The sequence below is a fragment of the Ornithorhynchus anatinus genome, chromosome 1 (genome assembly GCF_004115215.2).
Source record: "Ornithorhynchus anatinus isolate Pmale09 chromosome 1, mOrnAna1.pri.v4, whole genome shotgun sequence".
Classification (NCBI taxonomy): Eukaryota; Metazoa; Chordata; class Mammalia; order Monotremata; family Ornithorhynchidae; genus Ornithorhynchus; species Ornithorhynchus anatinus.
The window spans coordinates 17,572,147-17,598,128 of record NC_041728.1 but is presented as its reverse complement, the minus strand read 5'-3'; the positions used below and the strand labels follow the sequence as shown (position 1 = coordinate 17,598,128).

General features: G+C 41.6%; 1 non-coding gene across 1 annotated transcript; it reads left to right on the top strand.

Moving 5' to 3' along the window:
- The first annotated feature begins 23,060 nt into the window (after window positions 1-23,060).
- On the top strand, window positions 23,061-23,198 carry LOC114817226. Its single transcript, XR_003765074.1, has one exon. It is a non-coding gene; the product is annotated as a small nucleolar RNA SNORA7 (small nucleolar RNA).
- The last annotated feature ends 2,784 nt before the right edge of the window (window positions 23,199-25,982 follow it).

Here is a 25,982-nt window from a genome sequence, read left to right as displayed (position 1 = left end):
TAGCTGAGTTAGGTGTACAAAGCTACTAATATAATACTCCCTTGTACCACTGGGGTCATCCATAATTGTGTGTTCATAGTAGAAATAAGGGTTCACTTTGACTTCTGTAGAACAACTCTCTAACACGGAGGTATTTTCTTTGAGAACAACAACAATAAAAAAAACTCAAAACACTAACTCCTCCGTCCTTCTCTCTGTTCATGCCTTCCAATTATTTTGACTAAAACCATGGTTAGCTTCTTCCTTAAACTACCCTTTTCCTTGCTTCTTCTTCCATGTGAAATTGGGATTTTAAAGTGCACTCTGTGGTGCTATTCCCCAATGCTACACTTCTACTTTCACCTCAACCCTAGCCTGGTCACCAGAATACTTTGGTTTCCAGATCCCAGAATCATGCTGCCTGTTTCCCACCAGAAGCAAAGGCATCAGACTGTTGGATTCAACCCCTATGAATCCACTTTCTAAATATCAAAAGCTTTTTTTTTCCTTAATCTCATTTAAACAGGTTTTCAAAATTTCCAATTTGGCCTAGAGTAAGAAGTGAAAAGACCAAGCTACACCACAGGCAGAGTTCTTGCAATTCACCTTTCCAACTGCTAAAGGGCAGTCAAGGCGATTCTGAAGGGCTGCCAGCTGAGGAGCGCCAGGAAGGTTTGGTGAATCAGCCAAAGTTTTCTGGGCATGCAATCCTCAAGTCTGTTTCTACTTTTCACTCTATTGCACTGAAATTGATAATTGTCTTTTCCCATGAGTTTTATTGGTGAGTTTTTAAAAAAACCACAACCATATCGTTGCACTTTCCATCAGTTATAGGCCCTTTATTTAAAGAAAGAAAATAGGAAGGGTTTTTAAATCAGACTCTCGGTGAATATGAATTTGCATCCAAAATGAAAACATGGTAATTATCAGTGATTTTTTGCATCTAAATGGTTTTAAACTTAGAGGGAAAATGGGATGTAATCTGGGATCGTTTTTCTAATTGTCAAATATATAATTATAATGACGGTATTTGTTAAGCGCTATGTGCAGAGCGCTGTTCTAAGCACTGGGGTAGATACAGGGTAATCAATTGTCCCACGTGGGGCTCACATTGTTTAATCCCCATTTTTACAGATGAGGTAATTAAGGCCCAGAGAAGTTAAGTGACTTGCCCAAGGTCACACAGCAGACAAGTGGTGGAACGGGATTAGAACCCACAACCTCTGACTCCCAAGCCCGGGCTCTTTCCACTAAGCCATGCTGCTTCTCTAATCTAAAATATATCTGAAATCACATCACAGTCAGCTCAACTGTATTCCTATAGGAATTTAATTCTTTTTGGGCAGGGAATGTGTCTGTTACATTGTATTCTCCCAAGCACTTAGTACAGTGCTCTGCACACAGTAAGTGCTCAATAAATATGTTTGGTGATATTTATTAAGCATTTACTATGTGCCAGGCACTGTACTAAGCACTGGGGTAGATATAAAATTACCAGGTTGGACACAATCCCTATCCTACATAGGACTCTCAGGCTTAATCCCCATTTTACAGATGAGGTAAACGAGGAACAGAGAAGATAAGTGATTTACCCCAGGTCACACAGCAGAGTAGTGGCGGAGCTGAGATTAGAACTCAGCTCCTCTGATTCCCAGGCCTATGCTCTTGCCATTAGGTCATACTACTTCTTTAGGTGAAGAGAAAATTTTCTAACAAAACATTTTATCCCTACTCACACCAAATATTTTTCTCTGGACACCAGAACCAACATAAATTGAAAATATTTATGCACCTTCCCTGCCCCTGCCGTACAGAGAGAATTCATGTTTAAAACTATACAAACTAGTTAATTGAAAATAGAATCGCTAAATGATAAACTGAAAAAAAAATCAGATTCAGAGAAATCATAGAAATCAAAAACTACATCCCAGAAAACAAGCCACAGTATTTAGACTCGTGACTTGCTTTGTTCATTTTTTATTTTTTGTAATGTCACATATCACCAGTGGAAATAACTATTCCCAGGGTGCCTAATTTTCTTCTAATCTGCTCTAACTCCCCACCGTAGTCTAAGGTATCTTTTTGATGTTGGCACTGATACAACACTCGACTGAAACTAGAGCAGCACTGACACTGGGAGAGAGGTATAAGGGGCTTCAGAAAAATACAGCATAATGTAAAATGGTTATTCAATAAGTTTCTGATTCCATGTCAGGACTGAAATTGATGGGCCTGAAACCCAGCACTCACCAAACATGAACTTGACTGAACCTGAGAATGACTGCCCTAGGTTATGATGTTTCTTGACCTGAGCTAGCATCAACAGATCATAGCGACATTACATCCTGAGGCTGCCTGAGAGAACTAACAATGACCTGGATTTAATCTCTGTAATTTTGGCACCAAATTGATTGAAGCTCTGCTTTCAGTATAACACACAATGAAAAAATTGTCCTGTCACCTTCTCACAACTGGACTTAAATCATCATATGGACTCTTAAGTTTGATTGATATACCCATTCTATCAACAATAAAACCCTAGAATGCTCCTCTCATGGTGGTAGAAGATGGTGGGTGGGGAAAAAGTGCTACAGTCAAAATCAGACATGTTTTCCTAGAATTTCTCTCTTATAGACTGCTAAGAACCCCCATGTCAAGAAAATAGTGGATGTGACCTCCGACCCCATCCTCTCACTGGGTTTAAGCTCCTTCATGTGGATGGCCCTGTCCATCTTATATCTACCCCACTGCTTAGAACAGTACTGACACATCATCAGTGGTATTTATTGAGTACTTACTATGTGCAGAGCACTGTATTAAGATCATGGGAGAGTACAATATAGAGTTGGCAGACATTTTCCCTGCCCACACAAACTTACAGTCTAGAGGGAAGCTTATAGTAAGCCAAAAAGAAAAGGCAAGACAAGGCAAGAAAAATAGATCTCTTAAGAACATTAACTAAGCACCTCCATAGCATAATAGAGAAGGAGCCTGGGAATCAGAAGGTCGTGGGTTCTAATACCAGCTCCATCACGTCTCTGCTGTGAGACCTTGGGGAAATCACTTCGCTTCTCTGAGCTTCAGTTTACTCATCTGTCAAATGGGAAATGAGAATGTGAGCCCCAAGTGGTATAGGGGCTCACCCAATACCCAACCCAATTTGCTTGTATCTACCCCAGAACCTAGTACAGTGCTTGGCATATAGTAAGTGCTTAACAAAATAGCACAACTATTATTATTATTATTATTATTCACAACTGGTTTCTCCATGGAGGCTCAACCTCCAGAAACTCCTTTCGACCGCTCACAGGAGCATCAACGTGATATCTTTGGGGCCGGCTGTAACCTTCGTAGAAGGAGCCACCTTGGAGATGAGAGAGACTCATGGTGGAGTACCTTATTGCTATTTTTTCCACAGAGTCAAATTCCTTGCCATTGGTGGTTTGGTAGTTCATGCCAACACCAACAGTAAAATGTAACAAGCACAAAGCAGCAGAAACCCAAGTCTAACTACAGAGCAAGCTGAAGACAGGGTAGAGAAGTAGCGTGGCTCAATGGAAAGAGCCCGGGCTTTGGAGTCCGAGGTCATGGGTTCGAATCCCGGCTCTGCCACTTGGCAGATGTGTGACTGTGGGCAAGTCACTTCCCTTCTCTGTGACTCAGTGACCTAATCTGTAAAAGGCGAATTAAGACTGTGAGCCTCACGTGGGACAACCTGATTACCCTGTATCTCTCCCAGCACTTAGAACAGTGCTCTGCACATGGTAAGCGCTTAACAAATACCAACATTATTATTATTATTAGATGACATTCTCAGAAGGAAAAAAACAATTTGGCTGAATTTACCCAAATTAAAAATTACCTGATTAAAGTTGTGACACTGACAATTGCACTGAAAAACTGCATACAAATGTTGGGTGCTGTTCCAGTGAAATCAACTCTTTATTAACAAAGCACTACAACATTCCAAAATGATAGGAATTGTGACCCAAACTTAACAATTCCTGAGTTTATCAGCAATAAGTAATTGTCGAAGTCTTTGAATTGTAGGAACATTGGCTAACTGTGGTGGACTTCTCAATCGTATCCTTGAAAATGGTTCATGAACTATATACAAATGCACACTTCAGTTGTATTCAAAGTTAGTGATGTTTTGTGACCTTATTTTCTAGCATCCTTGCCTAACTGTAGGTCTATGATTGTGTCCTTCATCTTGCTGCTATGTAATATAGCCCCACATGTTTTTAAGAGACACATTTATTGCTATAGATTTTATCCAGCTATAAAATGGTGACAACAGATGAATTGCCGTGGGAGCATTTTAAGTGCTTAGGTAGAATTTTAGCATTTATTGTAGCCCAACATATCTGGGAAGGATCTTTTTAAAGATTTGTACTTTCACAAATTAAAATGATGGCAAGCTAAAAAGGCAGCACATGGCTTACTCCAGAAGCTATTAAGAAATATTGAATTGGTCCAAAAAATAAAATTTTCCTTTTTCACATAGGTGATCGCCTACTTCATTAATCATTTTAGACACATTTTACATGTTGAGCATCTTTCTCCAAGAGAGGCTGAAAGGCAAGAATTTCTCAGAAAGCTGCAGTCCAGGGAGGAAACCAGAGTTCAGAACAGGGTATCATTGGGATGAAAGGGACCGTTCACTTAGATAGATCAGATGTTTTAACCCCCATTGGACAGATGAGGAAATGGAGTCACAGAGAAGTTAAGTGGCTAACACAAAGTTGCACAGCAGCCAAGTGGCAGAGCTGGGATTGGACTCCAGGTCCCCTGATTCTCATTCCACTTTGCCACTCTGCTCCTTTGTTGCAATGATGCATTTGATCAGACCCATCTATTTCTACGCCTATCTCTTGATTTCCCTCATCTTTGCAAAGCCTCAGCCGCATAGGGTAACCCCACTCGTAATTGCCACTAGTCAGGCTGGTCTGTCCATGGTAGAGGTTTCCAAAAACCCACTGAGAAATCCAACCAAATATAACTGTTGACATGTTCTGGGAGAATAAAATAGAATTAGTAGGCAGGGCCCCTGCCCTCAAGGATCTTACAGTCTGGCAGGGATGTATGCATGAATCATAAATCTCCAGTGGTTACCTATTGAACTTTGCATGAAGCAAAAACTCACTATTGGCTTCAAAGTTCTCCATCACCTTGCCCCCTCCTACCTCGCCTCCCTTCTCTCCTCCTTCCGATCAGCCCACATACTCTGCACCTCTGTTGCTCACCTCCTCACTGTGCCTTTTTCCCCACCTGTCTTGCTGTCAACACCTGGCCCACGTCCTACCTCTGACCTGGAATGCCCTCCCTCCTCACATCTGCCAAACTAACTTTCTTCCCCTCTTCAAAGCCCTAAAGAGAGCTCACCTTCTCCCGGAGGCCTTCCCAGACTGAGCCCTCCCTTTCCCTCTGTTCCTCCTGTCCCTCTCCACAGTATTTGTATATATTTGTTATTGCTCTATTCATTTTATTAATGATGTGCATTTATCTTTGGTTCTATTAATCTATTTTGATGGTAGTGATGTCTGTCTACTTGTACCTGTCTACTTGTTTTGTTCTCTGTCTTCCCCTTCTAGACTGTGAGCCCACTGTTGGGTAGGGATTGTCTCTGTTGCCGAATTATACTTTCCAAGCACTTAGTACAGAGCTCTGCACACAGTAAGCGCTCAGTAAATATGATTGAATGAATGAATGAAACCATACTTCACTATGTCTCTAAGTGTAGTAATCTAAATGCCCAAATCTGCTTCCTTTTCTGCATCATCCAGGCCTCTTTGGCCATCTGGGCCAATAACTGTTTGCTGATTTGGATGGTGCCTGGTCCGTAACTGGCATCCCTTTCCTGGGCACCTCCTTTCACCCCCAGCCAGATCTAGGATCTGCCACATCCTTCCTTTAACAGCCCACTTCAGGTTTCACACTGGTCACGTGGTTACCCCAGAAACCTGAATGGACATTAAGGAATGACATTCTCTCCCATCACAAGTGTCTGCTTATCCCCTGAGCTGAGCTTCTGTCCAGAATGTGTCAGGATTTGGTTTCCCCAGCAGTGCCAATTAATCCACCCACTGACCTCTCTGAATACTGACATCTTGCTTTGACAGCTACTTGACCATGTATAGCCTGGGGAAAGCTAGACGCTGGCTAGAAAAAATGTGCAGAATCCAAATGCTTCTTAATCTATCAGTATTAATTGAGTGCCACCAGTTAAGGGAAGCCTTGGAAGGGACCTTCTCCACGATAAACCCACCGCAGGGTTGGGGACGGGTTGACACCCTCAATTACTGGTGTCCCTAGGCCCAGTTTGATCGAGGTCTCTCCAGGCCTAATGGGACTAGACAATTACTATAACAAGACTACTGAAGAAGAGCAGATCTGCCCCAGTCCTGGAGGTGCCTAGTCAGCACAATATCCCAAGTGGCAGCTGCAGCTCGGAACAGGACACCTGAAGCCACAACAAGTTCCCATGGAAGTCCAGGATAATGCAATCTTCCAAGGATTTCTGGGAGACCAATGTGATTTCTGCTAAATGGCCCAAATCCCAGCCTGGGAGGATTGCTCAAAGGGATCTGATCAAACTAATACAAATTTTAACCTTAATGTTGACTTAGCACCACGTTCATTCATTCATTCACTCAATAGTATTTATTGAGCACTTACTATGTTCAGAGCACTGTACTAAGCGCTTGGAATGAACAAGTCGGCAACAGATAGAGACAGTCCTTGCCGTTTGACAGGCTTACAGTCTAATCGGGGGAGACGGACAGACAAGAACAATGGCGATAAATAGAGTCAAGGGGAAGAACATCTCGTAAAAACAAAAGCAACTAAATAGAATCAAGGCGATGTAGATTTCATTAACAAAATAAATAGGGTAATGGAAATATATACAGTTGAGCAGACGAGTACGGTGCTGAGGGGATGGGAAGGGAGAGGGGGAGGAGCAGAGGGAAAGGGGGAAAAGAGGGTTTAGCTGTGGAGAGGTGAAGGGGGAGTGGTAGAGGGAGTAGAGGGAGAAGAAGAGCTCAGTCTGGGAAGGCCTTTTGGAGGAGGTGAGTTTTAAGTAGGGTTTTGAAGAGGGGAAGAGAATCAGTTTGGCGGAGGTGAGGAGGGAGGGCGTTCCAGGACTGCGGGAGGACGTGGCCCAGGGGTCGACGGCGGGATAGGCGAGACCGAGGGACGGTGAGGAGGTGGGCAGCAGAGGAGCAGAGCATGCGGGGTGGGCGGTAGAAAGAGAGAAGGGAGGAGAGGTAGGAAGGGGCAAGGTGATGGAGAGCCTCGAAGCCTAGAGTGAGGAGTTTTTGTTTGGAGCGGAGGTTGATAGGCAACCACTGGAGTTGTTTAAGAAGGGGAGTGACATGCCCAGATCGTTTCTGCAGGAAAATGAGCCGGGCAGCGGAGTGAAGAATAGACTGGAGCAGGGCAAGAGAGGAGGAAGGGAGGTCAGAGAGAAGGCTGACACAGTAGTCTAGCCGGGATATAACGAGAGCCCATAACAGTCAGGTAGCCGTTTGGGTGGAGAGGAAAGGGCGGATCTTGGTGATATTGTAAAGGTGAAACCGGCAGGTCTTGGTAACGGATAGGATGTGTGGGGTGAACGAGAGAGACGAGTCAAGGATGACACCGAGATCACGGGCCTGAGAGACGGGAAGGATGGTAGTGCCATCCACGGTGATAGAGAAGTCTGGGAGAGGACCGGGTTTGGGAGGGAAGATGAGGAGCTCAGTCTTGCTCATGTTGAGTTTTAGGTGGTGGGCCGACATCCAGGTGGAGACGTCCTGGAGGCAGGAGGAGATGCGAGCCTGAAGGGAGGGGGAGAGGACAGGGGGGAGATGTAGATCTGCGTGTCATCTGCGTAGAGATGGTAGTCAAAGCCGTGAGAGCCAATGAGTTCACCGAGGGAGTGAGTGTAAATAGAGAACAGAAGAGGGCCAAGAACTGTCCCTTGAGGAACTCCAACAGTTAAAGGATGGGAGGGGGAGGAGGCGCCAGCGAAGGAGACCGAGAATGACCGGCCAGAGAGGTAAGAGGAGAACCAGGAGAGGACAGAGTCCGTGAAGCCAAGGTGAGATAAGGTATGGAGGAGGAGGGGATGGTCGACAGTGTCAAAGGCAACAGAGAGGTCAAGGAGGATCAGAATGGAGTAGGAACCATTGGATTTGGCAAGAAGGAGGTCATGGGTGACCTTAGAGAGAGCAGTTTCGGTAGATTGGAGGGGACGGAAGCCAGATCGGAGGGGGTCTAGGAGAGAATGGGAGTTAAGGAATTCTAGGCATCAATTGTAGATGACTCGTTCTAGGATTTTGGAAAGGAAGGGTAGTAGGGAGATAGGGTGATAACTGGAGGGGGAAGTGGGGTCAAGAGTGGGTTTTTTTAGGATGGGGGAGACGTGGGCATGTTTGAAGGCAGCGGGGAAGGAGCCATTGGCGATTGAGTGGTTAAAAATAGAAGTTAAGGAAGGGAGGAGGGCAGGGGCGATGGTTTTAATAAGGTGAGAGGGAATGGGGTCCGAGGAGCAGGTGGAGGGGGTGGCACTTGCGAGGAGGGAGGAGATCTCCTCTGAGGATACTGCAGGGAAGGATGGGAAAGTAGGGGAGAGGGTTGGTGGGGAGGAGGGGAGAGGCGGAGGGGTGACTTTGGGGAGCTCAGACCTGATTGTGTTGATTTTCGTGAGGAAATAGGTGGCCACGTGCTTCTTGGCTATCCTAAAGACGCATTTTCATGAACCAAAAAAAGAACAACCGTAAGGTTTTCATTACCACTCATATTGAAGCACGATTGTTGCAATTGGTCACAATTTAGACTGAATAAAATATTTCTCCAAAGGCAGTCATCACATTGCTAGACCCCAAATATGAGGGAATGCACTTAGGGGTTCTCCCGTCAATCATGTTTACTGAGTACTTACTGTGTGCAAAGCATTTTATTAAGTACTTGAAGAGTACAATATAACAGGGTTGGTAGACATGTTCCCTGCCACAATGAGCCTACAATAGTTAAAACCAGGGCATAGCATAAGCACTGAGAGAACTAAACTCCCTATTATAAATTATTCCCTTCATTTTTATCCATAACCTCTCTACTACTCAGTTAAGTAAGCTGGTCTAAAACATAAGGATAGGAATTCCAAATGAAGAGGCAGATATATCCAAGCAACAAACATGCATAAGTCACCAACCTCTTGAATTAAAATGTGCTTAAGGAACCCTCGGCTAAGTACTTTTATTTGCAGGAGCTACAATTTTAAAGTGTAGGATTCTAGGCACAGAAAATACTGACAAGGAATGATTTTAAAAGGAGGCAGATAGTTGTTTCCTAGAAGTCTTATGAGTCCATGATTCAATACAACCATACATTGCATGAACTTACAATGTATGAAGAGGAATGCTGATGTGGGTTGCCAGGGAGATACGTTTTAAATGATTTCTGGCCTATAAATCTATAAATCTGCAAAACAGCACTGTTTCTGCTGATAGTTTCAGCTTGTGTGATCCCCTCCATGTGATCTTCAGCTTGCAGCTGTGAAGATAGGAAATTCACCTGCTGGTCAAAGACCCACTGTAGAGCAAGGCTTCAAATGAGATCCCACTGGGTGTCTGTCAGATTCTGACTGGGGTAGCAGAGAAGAGTTTGAAAACTAGATATTTTTAGTACGAAAGTTGGGAGACGAGCCCAGGAATGCACTGGAAGATGGCTTTGGGGACCTTCTATCTTTCATTCAAGCTTTGTGCCTTGTGTTACCCTAAAGATTATTATTTTGGGGGGAGTTGATTGTATTTATGAAGTCATGAATTGTGCCATTTAAGAAGAATCCAGTTTAAAATGCCCAAATTAGTGTAAATATGTGTGCAACATTATGTTGACTTAACGTTGTGGTGTTGTAGTCTTCAGATAATTTTTTCAGCATAAAATTTTCACATGAAATCAATTTGGAGTCCAAATCTTTGCAGATCAAAAGGGTGTGAAACCTATTAGCTTTGTCGTACAAATAAGAACATTTTGGAAATCATATACAACTAGACCCTGCCATCTCCCTGATTTGGATCAAGATCTTTTCCAAACCCTAAAACCTCTCCAAATGGCCTAGCCTCCACTACAAAAGGGAAAGGGGGTGAGGAGGAAGGGGGTTGTGATTCAAAGGAATCCAATTCCAACTGAAAGCCCTCTTTGATTGATGACCATCATCTACGTTTTAAAAAATACCTTCAAAAGGATAACCTCTTCATCTAAATGGAGAGTATCTTCATGGGTTTTGTAAATCGGTCATAATCTCTGATTAGAAGGAGGTCTCCTTCCTTTTCAGGTGAGGTTCTTTCAAGGAGGAATCACGGTAAAAGTTGTTTGTTTCCTTCTCTTCTGTCAGGGGACAGAAAAAAAAAACAAAAAACAGGGGCACTAAAATACCCCGAGATCAAAAGATGGTCTTTAAAGCCAATAAAAATATAGACAATTTCCAGATGAAACTTATTTACCTTTATCACCTCAGTTTAGCATTTGAGAGAGCTTCAAAACCACCGACACATACCCCTATCTTTAGCTAGCTAATAAAGCCAGTAAGATCCACTAGCATCCAATCAATGGTATTTATTTAGTGCATATGCTCTGCCAAGCAATCAATCAGTGGTCATTTATTGAGCATTTGCTGTGTGAAGATAACTGTACTAAGGGTTTGGGAGAATACAACAGAGTCAGTAGACAGGTTCTTTGTCTACAGCCAGTTTTCAATATGTACTTGTCCTTGGAAAAGAACAATACAGTCCAGTTAGTAGAGAAGTACCCAGACCACTGGGAGCTCAGTTTAAAAATCATACTGATTCAGTGTTGTTGCTTTTTTTTAAAAAAAATCATCCATTAGGTTAATCCCAGGGAAATGGGAGAGGAGAAGAATGAGCAATGGAGAGAGGGAAAGAAATGAGGAGAGAAAAGGGCAAATGAAGAGAAGAGGCAAGGGGAAAAAAAGAGGAAAAGAAAAAGCAAATAGAAAAAGGGAGGTTTTTTTTTAACAACTCCTTATGGGCAGGGATTGTATCTACCAACTTCTATTATAGTGTACTCTCCCAAGTACTTAGTTTAGTGCCCTGCAAACAGTACACACACAGCATGACTCTTCTGTGGCATAGTTGTGGAATATCTTCCCCTATTTGACCAATGGTTTAACTAATGAAAACATATTTGCAAAGATAATAAATGTAGATGGGAAAAAATGAATTTTATTACTTGGAGAAACAGAAAAGGAGCATATCTCTAATATATTAAGTGGGTGAGAATAAACAGTAGGGAATTTTATTTTTTTTTGAGAAGGTTCCTTTAGACACATGAGCTCATATGTCTAGACAATTACTATTCTATCAGAACAATAAGGGAAAAAAGACTCCACAGGCATGGGGGATTTTGAAACTCTTGAGCAAAGCTAGTCACAAATAAAGACTTCCATCAATTCTATATTTTGAAACTGTCAAGTACTTGTTTGTACAAAGATTTAAGACTGGAACTAATTGCTAATTGAAAATTAGCTGGATTTGTCTAATACAGAAAATCTCAAAGGCATTTCAACTTGAAATGCCTTTTAAAATTAAGTCCCTTCTCTGATTCAGAATTCTGTATTTATTTTAGTTTTCTTGTGAGAAATCTCCAGTACAATTATGAATATATGCAGCTGTCCATCATGATCTGATGGGAAGAGTTGATGACTGTGTGTCATTATGTCCCTAAAGACAGGCTCTTCCATGCTGCATGGATGGAAAGGGGCCAGAGAACCTTTCTTCCACCGTTTGTCCACTTGTCATGATGGAGCACCTCCACTTCCACCAACATGGGACTGCCTAACTTTGTCAAGCTTTAGTTTAACATGGGGAAAGGGTGCACTCTTCCATGGTGACTTGGGTCTAATTAAGAAGGCTTTTTTCTCCGATTCCCTGCCATTCCAGACAAACCTGATTATTTTCCTCGGTTACCCTTCTGCTTACCTATACCTTGTTCTATTTCCATCTCAATTTCTTGAGTTCCCAGTCTTTCTGAAAACTCTGCTCAAAAAGGGTCACTCGATATCAGCTTGTTGTGAGCAGGAAATGTGTCCAAAACCCCTATTATAGCGTACTCTCCGGAGTGCTTAATACAGAGCTTTAAACTCAGTAAGCGCTCAGTAAATACGATTGATTGGTGTCTATGAGTGGATGGAGTGCTGGCAGATCTGGCTTCCACGGTTGTCTTCCAACAGTTCCTTATATTGTACTACTTCTTTTGAGGCTGTGGCTTAGTGCATATTAAAATTTATGGTTTGTGTACTTCCCACTTGAGCTCATCTAACAGCAGCTGCTTAGATAGCACCCAGAAATGCTGTGTTGCGATGAATGCTACCATGCTACGTTGCAGCAATTTTTCATCGGTAATCTTGTCTTGCCAATTAATGGCCCTTCCCTCAACCCATTCATTCATTCAATAGTATTTATTGAGCGCTTACTATGCGCAGAGCACTGTACTAAGCGCTTGGGATGAACAAGTCAGCAACAGATACAGTCCCTGCCGTTTGACAGGCTTACAGTCTAATCGGGGGAGACAGACAGACAAGAACAATGGCACTAAACAGCGTCAAGGGGAAGAACATCTCGTAAAAACAATGGCAACTAAATAGAATCGAGGCGATGTACAATTCATTAACAAAATAAATAGGGTAACGAAAATATATACAGTTGAGCGGACGAGTACAGTGCTGTGGGGATGGGAAGGGAGAGGTGGAGGAGCAGAGGGAAAAGGGGAAAATGAGGCTTTAGCTGCGGAGAGGTAAAGGGGGGATGGCAGAGGGAGTAGAGGAGGAAGAGGAGCTCAGTCTGGGAAGGCCTCTTGGAGGAGGTGATTTTTAAGTAGGGTTTTGAAGAGGGAAAGAGAATCAGTTTGGCGGAGGTGAGGAGGGAGGGCGTTCCAGGACTGCGGGAGGACGTGACCCAGGGGTCGACGGCGGGATAGGCGAGACCGAGGGACGGTGAGGAGGTGGGCGGCAGAGGAGTGGAGCGTGTGGGGTGGGCGGTAGAAAGAGAGAAGGGAGGAGAGGTAGGAAGGGGCAAGGTGATGGAGAGCCTTGAAGCCTAGAGTGAGGAGTTTTTGTTTGGAGCGGAGGTCGATAGGCAACCACTGGAGTTGTTTAAGAAGGGGAGTGACATGCCCAGATCGTTTCTGCAGGAAGATGAGCCGGGCAACGGAGTGAAGAATAGACCGGAGCGGGGCGAGAGAGGAGGAAGGGAGGTCAGAGAGAAGGCTGACACAGTAGTCTAGCCGGGATATAACGAGAGCCCGTAATAGTAAGGTAGCCGTTTGGGTGGAGAGGAAAGGGCAGATATGTACGCATCTGTAATTTATTTTATATTAACGTTTGTGTCACCCTCTAGACTGTAAGCTCATTGTGGGAAGTGCACGTGCCTACAACTTGGTTACACTGTATCTCCCAAGTGTTAGTAGAGAGCTACGCACACAGTGAACACTCAAATATGACTGATTGATGGGGAAAATGGGATCTAGCAGATCCTCAAACCACCCCTTTCCAATTTATGAGGTTACCCAAAGAGAGGTCAGAATGAATCTGAATTTTAACATTTGAATTTTGAAAGTCTATTTCCTTTTATGAGAGCAGGAAACATGAACAAGCATATCGTCCCTCCCTAAAGGAGATGTTTTTGTGAGATTATAATCTGAAAAAAAAGTACTAATAAATTAGCTCATTCATCCATGCATTCATTGCTATTTACTAAGGCTCTACTGGGAAGAAAACAGCACTAGGCTCTTGGGAGAGTACAATGAAAGTACAGTAAACTCTCACACCTAAGGCTTAATTGGTTCCTAAAAATGGTGTTAAGGCAAATGTTCTAAGTCAGAACCAATTTTCTCAAAGGAACAATGTTATAAATGGGAACTGATTTCTGAACTAAGGTTCAATGCCCTATTTTGACCCACATTATCCAGAATTGTGGACTTACATATAGATGGCTAATACAGTTAAATCCAAGCCCTCATTTCTTCTACTCCCACATCCTTTTACATTCATTCATTCATTCATTCATTCATTCAATTGTATTTATTGAGCACTTACTGTATGCAGAGCACTGTACTAAGCGCTTGGGACGTGCAATTCAGCCACAGATAGAGACAATCCCTACCCAACAACGGGCTCACCTTGCCCTTGGATTTGCGTCTTTTATTTACTCCACCCTAAGCCCCACAGCACTTAACTACATATCTGTAATTTATTTATGCTAATGTCCATCTCTCCCTCTAGGCTGTAATAATAATAATAATGTTGGTATTTGTTAAGTGCCTACTATGTGCAGAGCACTGTTCTAAGCGCTGGGTTAGATACAGGGTGATCAGGTTGTCCCATGTGGGGCTCACAGTTTTAATCCCCATTTTACAGATGAAGGAACTGAGGCCCAGAGAAGTGAAGTGACTTGCCCAAAGTCACACAGCTAAGTGGCAGAGCCAGGATTCAAACCCACAACCTCTGACTCCCAAGCCCGAGTTCTTTCCACTGAGCCACGCTGCTGTAAGCTTCTTGTAGGCAGGGAACGTGTCTCCTAACTCTGTTATATCATCATGTATCTCCAAAGAGCTTAATACAGAGCCGTTCACACAGTAAATCTTTCCCCATTCAGTCTACACTTTACTCTGCTGCCTGGATTATCTTTCTACAGAAACATTCTGGGCACGTCACTGCCCCTCCTCAAGAATCCCCAGTGGTTGCTCCATCACAAGCAAAAACTCTTCACTATCAGCTTCAAAGCTCTCCATCAAACATGCTCCCTCCTACCTCACCTCCCTTCTCTCCTGCACTCCAGTCCACACACTATGCTCCTCTGGTGCCGCTAAACTTCTAATTGCCCTCGTTCTTGCCTGTCCCTCCATCAACCCCTGGCCCACGTCCTACCTCTGGCCTGGATTGCCCTCCCTCCTCACAGTCGCCAAACCTGCACACTTCCTCCTTTCAAAGCCCAACTGAAAGCTCACCTCCTCCATTAGCCCTTCCCAGACTAAATCTCTCTTTTCCTCTGCTCTTCCTCCCCTCCCCATCACCCCAAGTCACTCCCTTTGCTCTACCCCTCCCTGCCCCATAGCAATTGTGTGAATAAGTACATATTTGTAATTATAATTCTATTTTTATGATGTGTCTATATCTGTAATTCTACTTCTTTATAATGATGCTATTGATGCCTGTTTACTTGTTTTGATGTCTGTCTCCCCACTTCTAGACTGTGAGTCCGTTATGGGCAGGAACTGTCTTATTTATGGCTGAACTGTACTTCCCAAGCGCTTGGTACAGTGCTCTGCACACAGTAAGCATTCAATAAATAGGAATGAATGAATGAATAAATACAATTGATTGATGCATTTATATTAAGACAGAGAGTTTTCACAGTTGGGTAGCCATCATCTATTTCATTGGGACAGCAGTCGACATTGATGACTTCTCCTGACAACTGTGATATTCATCTCTCTCTCTCTCTAACCCCTCATTTTTGTTAAGCGTTTGCCTATCCTTTGCCACCCACATCTTCTCCTTGTTCCTTTGCTCTTCCTTACCCACATTCCCTCAGTTAGTGCCAGAAATAAGGTTAGTATTGTAAAGGTGAAGTCAATGGCCATAAAGCTGAGACACTGTATAAAGCTAAAAACTGGATGTAAATACCATTCATATAAACTTGAAATGGCTTATGTCAAGATCTGCTTGTAAGAGACAGGATCTGTGTCTTGAAAAAGCTTACACTCCAACGGCTAGCATTTATTGTTAGGTGAAATAAAAGTTCAAGTGTTTTATTTTCATCATCCTATAGAAAGAAAATTCAAAATATGGATGAATCCCAAAGTAAATGTTGTTGTCTTTTCTTCCTTTACAAGCAAACCACTGTTTCAAAATGTCTGATGATGTACAGACTAACTTTGCAAAGTTCAACTTCCTGGATGTCACCTAGAGTCGTTCAAGAAACAGAGTTTGAAAACTTTCCACAAGTTTCCAGGAGTCACCAGACTAGGTGTGTTAACTAAAGAAACCGATCTTTCTCCCAAATCTCCATCAAACAATTTTTTGTTTCCCTAGGGCCCACTTGAAGCTTGCTAAAGTGAAAGAATTAAAGTGGAAAAGAAAAAGGAAAAGCTATCCATGAAAAGTCATTAATATTTGCTTGAGTTTCGTATGCATGGAAAGTGAACAGAATATATGATAATTCTGGGTCTTCTACTAAGCTCCTGGAAGGAAAGGAATGTGTCATACGTATTTTGCATGGTACGTATAGGAAGCTTAAGCCTGGTAAAGAAATGCAATATCCTAACATTAATTAGGGAATGGATTAGCTCATCCTTTAGACTGTAAAATTGTTGTGAACAGAGAATGTGTCTGTTATACTGTACTCTCCAAAGTGCTTGATTTGGTGCTCTGCACACAGAGAGCACTCAATTAAGATAGATTGCTTGAATTCATTTGTTTATTCAACACACTGCCTCCTCTAGGCCACACTGAACTCTGTTCTCCTTAAGTAAAAAAGCTTTCTTTAGAGAATTATTAAACCTTGAAACAAAGAAAAATTGACCCTGCCATCTTCACCACTGTTTAAGTGAATAAAAATTGCTGTTTAGATTGGTTATTCTCCAGACAAAAAATGAGATCAATTTGAAACCATCTCTAGGGAGAATATTAACTTCTTCATTTGAAAATGCATTTCAGAAGAACTCTGTTCTATGGCAACCTCACAGGCTCTGACAGAGTGACAAATTATTAGTTGATAATGAAAAATCCCTACTGAGTCCTTTAATGATTATATATCTGGTTGAAAAACCAGAAGCATTCCAACAATGTGCAATTTAAAAATTAAATCAGATTTTTTTTTTGTAACGGTATTATCCTTCCTAGAATTTGTTAGCAGGAACACAGATGTGCCTTGCCATACCTAAGCAAGGATTTGTGCATTTATAAGATGGAATGAGCTAATCAGATTGATGAATTGTTTCATCTGGCTTTATAACTTGCAATCAATTTATTTTACTGTGGCCACTCATTCCCAGCATTCATTTCCTATTTCAATATCATGTTTTCATTTAGTGACTCTTGGTTTTCTTTATTACTTGTTGTTTATTGTAGCCTGAATCCTTAGATCATTTCTCAGATAATTTTCTGATCTCATGACAACTTTCAATTATTCTTTGGAGAGCTGTTTGATAGTTGAAGACTTTAATCACTACTTTGATTACCCATCTGCTTTGGGACTTTGAGTCTCCTTCTATCACTACTATTTTCAAAATTTCTTTCAACTCATTAATTTTCTGCTGAGACCCAATCAAAATTTTGAATGAATATAGTTTCCCTTTGAGAAGCAGAATTCATCACTGTGCTAATATCCATCACATTCCTCTATTCTTTCCCCATGATCTTCAGAATCAGTATATTCACAAATGTTTTTGCCAGTTGCATAAGTGTGTATATGTGACACTGAATAATCTGAGGTGGTTTAGAACTATGTGGTTAATAGGTAACAAAGAGAATCAGTGTGGACTAGTGGAAAGACGGTAGGCCTGGGAGCCAGAGCACTCGGGTTCTGCTAATTGCTTGCTGTTTGACTTGGAGCCAGTCACAACTTTTCTGTGCCTCAGTTACCTCACCTTTAAAATGGGGATTCATAACCTGTTCTCCTTCCTACTTAGACTGTGAAACCCCTGCGGGAAAAGGACTGTGCCCAAACTGATCAATTGTATCGACCCCAGTGCTTAGAACAGTGCTTGAAACATAGTAAAGGTTTAAATACCATAACAACAACAGCAACTAAAAAAAGAAAAAAAAAACCCAAAAAGCAAGTGAGATGAATTGGTCCATCCCCCTATCTGCAGTTAACCATTTGGAAGGCAGTCACCAAGGCTGTCAGTAGATATATTTGCTTCAATCTACCCCAGCGCTTAGTTTACGTGCCTGGCACGTAATAAGTGCTTAACAAATGCCACAATTATTTCTTCAATCTCCATGCCCTGACCTCCACTAAGATGGCCCAGAAAAGGTGGCGAGTAGTCTTCTGGGGGAAGAGGGATTGAGATTCCAATGTCTCAGCCCTGACTTCCTAGTTAACTTGGTGTAAACTTTCAGCGTTAGCATATATGGACCTTGCAGAGTTTTTTTTAAAACTTTCTGTTCCCCTGTCTTATGCTCTCTACAATAGTCTGATTGTCATGCTTTAAATTGTGTCTCACAACAGCACACACACAATATAAAGGCATGACAGTGTTGGTTACAGAAGAGGGTACCCACCAATAAGCAGTTGTACTTACTTGGTTTCCCAGTATCTCCTTGGCATTGACTCTACTCTTTTAGGGAGGCACCATTTCCCAACCCTAGTCATCCTTATCATGGCCTCAAATAATCGTTACTCATCAGTTTACCCAAATTCCCCTTCAACCTCCTGATACTTTCTGCTTCCTCAGCTGATTTTCACTGTACTTGTGTTTTGGACCCCCATGCCTTCTCACCTCTTAAAAAAGATTTGTCCTAACCCTCCACCCTCTCTTACAGATTGCTAACCCCTCTCGCTCTCTTCCTTTCCCTTCTACTTTGCCTTTAAGATTGTTCAAAACTCCCTATACTAACCAAAAACAATCCCTTTATCCTTCGATACACTAACTTTTGTTCCATCTCCCTCCTTTTCCTGTTTAAAGTATTAATGCATTCTGCTACTTTATACCAGCAGGGCTCTTGGTTTCTCCTAAAATAATCTAATGGTCCCTCCACCAACGTAATGTTCACAACTAAAAATAAAACAAAAAAACCTTTCCCCCTCCATCCTCAGCTTCATCAAACCTTATCTTTCTTTCCTTTCAAAGACAACTTTCTCCAGGAGCATGTCCTAATTTATCTTCCAAGTCATGTATTCTAACAGGCAGCCGGGCATTTTGGGATTTCTCTCTTTATTTATTCACTCACTTCTATAATTTATATGTATTTTCTCACTCAGGTATGATCTATTTGCCAATATATGTTGACTGTCTTCCTCATTAAGCTTCTTGAGGGAAGACTTTAACTCTGCACAGAGTAAGCCCTTAATAAACACCAGAAATTAATGGAAATATTTACAAAACTACAAATTAACCATTTCACCAAGAAATAATAACAACACTGACAGAGGTGTTTATTAAGCTTTTACTATTTGCCAAAGCATCATACTAAGCACTAGGGTTCATTCAATAGTATTTATTGAGTGCTGACTATATGCAGAGCACTGTACTAAGCGCTGATTTGTGACTATCAAATTGGACATCATCTTGATTCATCTGGGGCTCACAGTTCAGTAGAGAGAACATTGCACTGATCACTTTTGATATCACCCCACGTTTCTCCCTGTCAGCTACTCAAGAGCCTGAAAAAGTGGATGGATTTGCATTACTGAGCACTACTTACATCTAATGCATCTCACCCAAGGTAGGCAAAATGCACTGAAAATATTGGGAACATATACTTGAAAAGAGTGATATGTGGGAAGCAGCATGGCCTAGTGGAAACATCACAGAATTGGGAGCCCGAGGACCTGGCTTCCAAATCCTGGCTCTGCCACTTATCTGCTGTGTGTCCTTGGGCAAGTAGCTTAATGTCTCTGTGCCTCAGTTTCCTCATCTAAGAAATGGGGATTATAAAAATATGAAATTATAAAATGAAGATTATATCCTACTCCCTCCTACTTAGGCTGTGATCCTCATGGGGGAAATGGACTGTGTCCAACCTGAAAATCTTTTTATTTTCCCTAGCACTTAAAGCCCTTGATTTAACAAGTTAAGTGCTTAATAAGCATTATAATAATTACAATAATTATGTTCTTTTCTATCTTAAATAATTTAGGAGTGGTGGCTGTTCTCCTGAATGAGCCAGAAATTTAAATGTCAGTTTTCACTGAGAGCAAAGCACATTGAGAAGCAGAGTGGCCTGGTGGGTAGAGTGTGGCCCTGGGAGTCAGAAGGACCTCAGTTCTAATCCCAGCTCTGCCACTTTTCCGGTGGCACCTTGGGCAATTCACTGAACTTCTCTGTGCCTTAGTTACCTTATGTGTTAAATGGGGTTTAAGACTGTCAGCTCCATGTGGGAGGTGGACTGTGTCCACCTGGTTAATTTTTGTCAACCCCCGAGTTTAGTACAGTGTCTGGAACACAGTAAGGGCTTAGCAAATACTATAAAAACACCAGCAGTTACAAATAGAAAGGCTGACATGGCTAGAAGTCCTAGTTGCATCAGGTTCATCTTACTAAACGTGAAGGCATTTATTCTCCTGGGTAATTGAAGAAAATAAAAGAATTGAATTACAACATACTCTTATAATAGCTTCAAATGGTGAACCTTGAGAATATATTTTTGTTCTTCCAGGCTATTAAATTACAATCCAACGAGGAGAGACAATGTTGTTGGCTTAATTTTAAAAGACACACACTCTAAAGCTTTACATTAACGATAGGATTTCTGCATAATTCATCTCACTAGAGAAGACAGAGCATTAATACCATGAGCTAGATAAAAGACAGGAAGGAAGTGTTTCTGTTTAGCTGAGCCTTGATAACTTTAAGATCAGGATGGTTATAGCAAGTGAAAAATTAAATCGTTTCTGAAAACTCTACAACATCACTGAAACGAGGCAGTGGAAAGAGATGGCCATTGTTTGGTCACCATTGGAAATGAATATTAGGATTGATCAGAATGGAATCTGAAGCACTAAAATTAAACTCTTAGAAACTATAAGCACAAATATTTATTCTGCACTACATTTCAACAGTGCATTTGCCTATCATTAGCGAATCACTTTTTCCCATATAACTTTATAATATTTATCACTATACTTCTACAATTGATATTTTTGTTAGGGGCCCCGTATTTGTCAAGCACTGGATTAAGCCTTGGAGTAGATACAAAATAATCGGGTCAGATACAGTCTCTGTCCCACATGAAGATCACAGTCCTGAGGTCGCAGAGTGGAGGAGAATGGATATTGAATCTCCATTTTACATATGAGGAAACTGAGGCACAGGGAAGCAAAGTGCCTTGTGCAAGATCACAGAACAATCCAGTAGGTCATGCTACTTCTCAATCTGTATGTTGGAATTTTTCAAAGAAACAGCAGAACTCCACGAGATGACTGTCCTGGCCTATAAATAAACCCTATGAAATATAATGAGTGAAGGAAACTGACAAGCAAAACTGAAGAAGAATTTCTCAACAGTCATACCCTATTCAAAAACAGATTGCACATCAGATCAATGCTGTTGGCTTCGTTGCTAATTCTACCTCCAGTAAAGAAGTTATGGAAGAAAACAATTCTGGCATCAGAATACATTTAAACGCCTGCATAATGTGAAATGCTGCACACTGAATTCACTGGACCTAATGTTCACATTCCTGACAAGAACAACAAAAGAAGGAGTATAAACTTCATCCAAGTGAAATTCCTTAAGTCATCTTCATTATAGAGCCAGCATGAATGAAGGAGAAGCAGTGTGATCTAATGGAAAAAACATGGGCCTGGGAGTCAAAGGAGCTGGGTTCTAATCCTATTATCATCATCTGTCTACTGTGTGACCTTAAACAAGTCACTTAACTTCCGTGCCTCAGTTACCTTACCTGTAAAATGGGGATTAAATCCTACTCCCTCCCATGTAGACTGTGAGCCCCAAGTGTGGCAGGGACTGTGTCCTACCTCATTAACTTGCATCTACCTAAGAGTTTATCACAGTGCCTGGCACATAGTACATGCTTAATATGAGTGTCCCATAATTATTATTTACTTTGAAAGAGCCTGGAAGGACTATCCAATGGACAATGACTTTCCCTACATTCAAAACCTTATTGAAGGCACACCTCCTCCAATAGGCCTTGCCTGAATAAGCCACCATTCCCTCTTCTCCCACTCCCTTCTTCATTTCCCTTGCTCCCTTTATTCTCTCCTCCCTCAGCCGGACTGACTTCTGTACATATCCGTAATTCATTTATATTAATGACTGTCTCCCTCTCTAGATTTTGGGCAGAGACTGTGGGTGACTACTAACTCTGTTATATTATATTCAACCGAGCGTTCAGTACAGTGCTCCGCCCACAGAAAGTGCTCAATAAATACAATTGACTCTTCCCACTTTACATGGCTATGGACAGACTTTATTCATGAAGTATCCAAGTTGAAGATCGATGTTATAGAGAGATTTTCAAAAATAAGGAAGAGGATGTAGAAGACCAATAAAATGGATTGAAAAAAACAAAACAAAACAAATCAGGAGGAAAGGTGTAAAGGCAAGTTCCTTCCTCAGGGAATCAGGGTGAAGTGGAAAGAGCACAGGCTTGGGAGACAGAGGATGTGGGTTCTAATCCCAGCTCTGCCACTTGACTGCTGTGTGACCTTCCGCAAGCCACTTAACTGTTCTGTGCCTCAGCTACCTCATCCAAAAATGGGGATGAAAACTATGAGCCTCTCGTTGTACAACTTGATTACCATGTATCTACCCCAGTGCTTGGAACAGTGTTTGGCACATACTAACAAGTGGCAGAGCCAAGGATTAGAACCCAATTCCACTGACTCCCAGAACCATCCTCCATCCACTCAGCCACTCTGCTTCTCTAATCAAGTCTCCTGATTCTTACAAAGGGCCTTTTTCCAAGGGACCAACAGCAGGGCTAGGGCTTTTAAATGTATCACAATTTATTGTTTGTGTTGAGCATTTATATAACGGTTTAACCCAAGTGCTGGAAAACAGTATAGAGGCACTGACTCCAGAAGACAAGCAGGATTTATCCTTCTACTTCAAAGAACAGAAAGAATCATCTAAAAATTAATTTCTTCATTCAAAATGGCTAGCTTGGGAAAAAAAAAACATTTCATTTGCCTTCGATTCTCATGGAAGGTTATATTTGTTGTGTTCCTAGAAACTTTCTGAGCTGGTGCACGAATTTTATTTTTTTTAAGTAGAAAGTCTCCCAACCTTAACTTCAGCTAATATAGCTCTGCCCTAATTCTTGCCTCATTCTGAAAATGGAAAGCTACTCAATGTAGTTGGAGCAGAAAGCCATCATCAAACTGCAGTCCCTCTCACAATCGCACCTGGAGAGTTTCCAGTACTCTACCAGTCTCGGCTATGGGAGGGAGAGTCAAGCAGAGGCCTATCCATTCCACTCCTAGCTTGGGCAGTGGCTAGTGCATGGAAGGCAAACTGTTACAAGTCAAAACTCACCCGTACTGGGCAGCAGATGCATGGGAGAGAGTCAAGGGCTGAGACTCGAGTTTACTGCGCGGAAGGCGGCAATGGTAAACCACTTCTGGATTTTTACCAAGAAAAGTCTATGGATGCACTACCCGAAGGATTGCAGATGGTGAGCGGGACATTCTGGGAGAGATGTGTCCATGGTGTCGCTATGGTTCAGAAATGACTCGACGGCATAAAACAAGACTGTGTGCAGAGTTCTGTTCTAAGGGCTTGGAGAAGTACGATGCATTCAATTCACCTCATCTTCTCCCTCTTTGCTTTTCTTGTATTTAAGTGCTTACTATATGCCAGGCACCGTATTAAGCTTTGGGGTAAATACAAGTTACTCAGGTTTGATACAGCCCATATATCACATGGGACTCACGATCAATCCCCAATTTACAGAAGAGGTGACTGAGGTACAGAGAAGTTAGGTGACTCGCCCAAGTTCACACAGCAGACAAGTGAGAAGAAAGCTGTACAGAGAGGAAGTGAAAAAAAGCCATTCAAGAAGTTTGCACAAGAATACGATCAGGGACATGGGGGTGATAGCAAATTGGGGCTTTGTGGACCCCAGAGAAAACTTGAAAATGTTTGAAGAAGCCTCCCAAGGGTGGGAAAGTGAAGATACCAGCAGGGAGGGGAGTGGAGAAGCAGCATACGTAGTGGAAGGAGCCTGGACCTGGGATCAGTGGACCCAGATTCTAATTCCAGCTTTGCCAATTGCCTGCTGGGTGAGTTTGAGCAAGTCACTTCACTCTGCCTCAGTTTCCAAATCTGTTAAATGGAGATTAAATCCTACTCCCTCTAATTTAGACTGTGAGCTCCATGTGGGACAGGGGCTGTCTAACCTGATTATCTTGTATCACCCACAGCATTTAGTAATGTTTGGGCCATAGAAAGTGCTTAAATATTAAAAAACAAAAAGATGAGAGAAGAGTAGGGCCAGAGGTAAAGGGAGGGAGGGTGCATTTAGGCAGTAGGCATTACTATTTCACCTTTAAGTGAACTAGGGAAGCATGATGGAAAGACTGTCCAAGGGCAGTATCACAGATTCAGTAATCAGATAAGAGAAAGGACTGCAGAATAAATAGCCTCAATTTGCCTAACGGGCAAAAATAATTCACTCATATACTTACTGGGGAACCACCGAGGATTTGACTAATGGACAAAGGTCTAGATTTGATGTGTAGCACTTTGACAGTTTATTCATTTACAAATGACAATACTAACACAGGACTCTTATTTTATCAAAACATCACATAATAATCCAAAAGTAATTTGTGGATTACTAGATGCATCCTACCAAGCAGGAGAGATCATGTACAATATTTGCATGGAGAAAGGACTGATCCTATTTCTTTTAACAGTCATTCTTTACCTAACAGTATATTTCAAAGCAGAATAATTTGATATGTATTATGTGCATTAATGAGCTTTCAGCAGAAAATATTAAAGAATAAGGCAGAACCTTTTCAAAATAAATGTATCACACAAAATGTTCCCCTAAAATACTTTAAAATCTAAGTTAAGTGTAGGCTGTTAAGCTATTTTAAGCAAGGTATTTAAATAACATATGATCTCTTCAAAAACACTCTTAAATAAGACAATTCAATAATTTTTTTGTTTCATTTCTCTTGAAACTTCTATCTTTTATAGAAACCCTTTTTTCCCCATACGGCACGCAATAACTCCTCTCTAGAAACACAACTCACTTCCTCTAAGCCAAAGTCACTGATGAAGGCAATTGACATTGTAAAAAGTCTCCACTTCCTTAGGGATTCTTCTGTAATTCCGCAGAAATATATGCCTTTCAAGAGGTGCTGTGAATTTATTTCCGCCAGTTTTCTAAAAGAGATCCTGATGCAAACCACCTCAGGTTACTTTAGCTGTTAGGTTACCTAGGAAAATATGTGCCCAGCTGGTCCACCTGATGGTGATTAACTAGCGGTCACCTATGAAAGACCAAAGGGGACACAAGTGTCTGACTAATCACTTAACTGGGTTCTCTTGAGTCCTAACTTATCCCTTGTTGAACACCTATGAAAGCCACCTAAAAACCTTTTAGATCATTCAGTTTCATGTAGTAAGTGAAAGGCATTGAAGTTAAAGGCAGTAGCATTTAACTTCTGGGAACCAGAGAAAGAAACTTTTCATGGAATTCTTTCAGAACTGAATGTGTTTCTTACATGGCAAACAATGTGAGCAGCAGAAAGCTTTGATTATGTACCCAGGCTGAATAGAGACTTTATTAGTTACTGCTTAAAGCCCCAGATCCTGTTTCCAAGATAATATTATTCTGATATTAATAACAAAATAACATTAACAAGAACATAAACTAAATCAATAAAAAGCATTAGGTCACAACATAGGTAATAGGGGAATTTGCCCAAATGAGTTAGTTCTTAAATGGAACACTTAAACGAAGATGTATTCATTAAGTTACTGGAAAATTGAATTACAGCTATACACCCCGGTTAGAATTCTTATTTGGCACCATGAAACAAAGAATATTGAGCAGAAGAACACTAAACAACATATTTTCCAATGGAAAATAATATAAAGTGCACTGATACTCCCCAAAGATCCCCAAAATTGATAAAAAATGATCTAAACCTACTTCTTAAAATAGCCAGACATAGGGTCAGATGGAAACATAACTATCTACTGTTACGGATTTTTATCAGAGAAACGACTCTGATCTTGCAATCTCATGTGAGGGTTTCGTGATCGCGGTGTAGAAATGAACAGACTGAAGAGAG